A 1,838-nucleotide genomic window follows, 5' to 3' on the forward strand; every position below is an offset into this window, starting at 1 on the left:
AGTGTTCGAAGCACTCCGCCAATGATGTCGTACAAGCTTGCTGGACTCCGCGCCTGATGTTGCGCAATCGTTCCCACATATGATACAATAACGAAGCAGTCGGGAATCAGGGGTCAACACTGTTCCTACGCAAGTTGTCGACGTTGGTTCCTCGTGACGGTCAGCTTGTAGCCATTTGAGGAGCCTTGTCTTGATGGCTGCTTACGTTGAAGAGAGCTTCTTTGTTTGCCCGTCAGTAGTCTACGCCGGACTTTGTCGTCATCTAGGCGGGCGCTAGTGAAGTGGTTGCTTCGTGGGAAGCACTCCGAGAATGCACATGATGTTTTGAGACGCAACGCCGCATATAGATACACAGCAGACGTCTTGACAAATAATCAGGTGGAGAAGGTCATTGGGATAGCAGAGCAGTCATTGAGAACGCTTGCCGTATTTCTGCGAGTGCATTTATCTTGCTGAGTGCATTCCACACTTTAATTTCCTGCACTCCGAACTAAATATCAATGGAGGTCCCAGCCTGGGCTCTCCGCCATGACCCCCTCCTTCCTGGGCTTCCACACCGGGAGCGTACGTCCCTCCCCCGTCTACGCACCGGAACCGCACCGGCACGTCTGTGTTCACAGCCCTAGACAAGTCGCTGGACCCAAAGTGTGAAGCTTTCAACACGGATGAGCCAGCCACAGCACACCATGTGCTATCGACATGTCCTTGCCCATGCTCAAAGCGAAGAATCTGCCTTGACAGGCACAGAGCTTAGTCGTTAGATCGCAGTTTCTCCCTAAAGGCGAAGTATTGATTGCGATAGAAAATTAGTAGGCAACTATACGGATTAAGGATAGTAGTTTTTCGGCCGTGTAAATTTGTAAACATACGCTTACTAACTAAACAATAATGGTGAACACGCCAACACATCTCACTCGATGACCACGGAAACAAGCTGTCAGAACGCCGCAGTGACGAAGCGCGGCAGCACCACCGAGCGAATTAACCTTCGTGCTGCCTATAGCTTCAACGCGAACAGGCGAAAACACATGGTCTGGGTATACCCAGCAGCAGCAGGAGTAGAACGCCACCCGCCCATCCTTTCCTCCCCCCCGGTGTCTTGCACACGACAGAAGACGGCGCGCGTCCTCCCAGCTTTCTTCCCTCGCACGCGCGAGATTGCGCCGCCATCGTCGGCTAACCCGTGCACGCTTTCACGCGCACGCACATGCAAACATACGGCGCGCGGCGGCGATCGATGTATCGCCCTTGGACTTTATACGAGAAATCACGGCGACGGCGACTGCAGAAACGCGCCTGGAGTGTCCATATAACAGCTATCGCAGTAAAACGACTGGATCCTTCCAATGAGCACCCCTGCCCACCGTAATGCGATATGCGAGAGCTTGCTGCTCTACTTTTTGAACAGCGAATCAAGGGGAGTGCTACCCGCCTCTCCTTTTAGACAACACTTGAAAAGTGAAACAATTCCCCTGATCTAGGTACCTCGATGGAAACACCGCAGGGGTGGCCTTTTATATAAATAATTATTGTTCTTCATTATTAAGCATTTTGTCTTTCTATCCGCTTTATGCTCCTATTTCCTTCTTCGGTGTGCTGGCATCAAACCTACTAGGTTGGCTAAATACTACTTCGTAAGAACAGCCCCATCACGGGATGGACACGCGGTCTGCGATATATAGACTCGACAACCTCGGCCAGGCGGAGCTCCATCAAGAGATGGCTGCCGCAGCCTGTTCGCTCTAGTTATTCGTAGACCTTTAACGCCAGTGCGTGGACTGAACGGAAAAAGGCAATGTGAAAACGCATATGCGGTTTCCCTGAAGCTGTCCGACGTA

General features: G+C 51.7%; 1 non-coding gene across 1 annotated transcript; it reads right to left on the minus strand.

The window, feature by feature from the left end:
- Positions 1-1,411: 1,411 nt before the first annotated feature.
- On the minus strand, positions 1,412-1,451 carry LOC119462945 (U6atac minor spliceosomal RNA). The gene has a single exon (XR_005194302.1). It is a non-coding gene; the product is annotated as a U6atac minor spliceosomal RNA (small nuclear RNA).
- Between the last annotated feature and the right edge of the window lie 387 nt (positions 1,452-1,838).

The sequence above is a fragment of the Dermacentor silvarum genome, chromosome 8 (genome assembly GCF_013339745.2).
Source record: "Dermacentor silvarum isolate Dsil-2018 chromosome 8, BIME_Dsil_1.4, whole genome shotgun sequence".
In the NCBI taxonomy this organism is placed as follows: Eukaryota; Metazoa; Arthropoda; class Arachnida; order Ixodida; family Ixodidae; genus Dermacentor; species Dermacentor silvarum.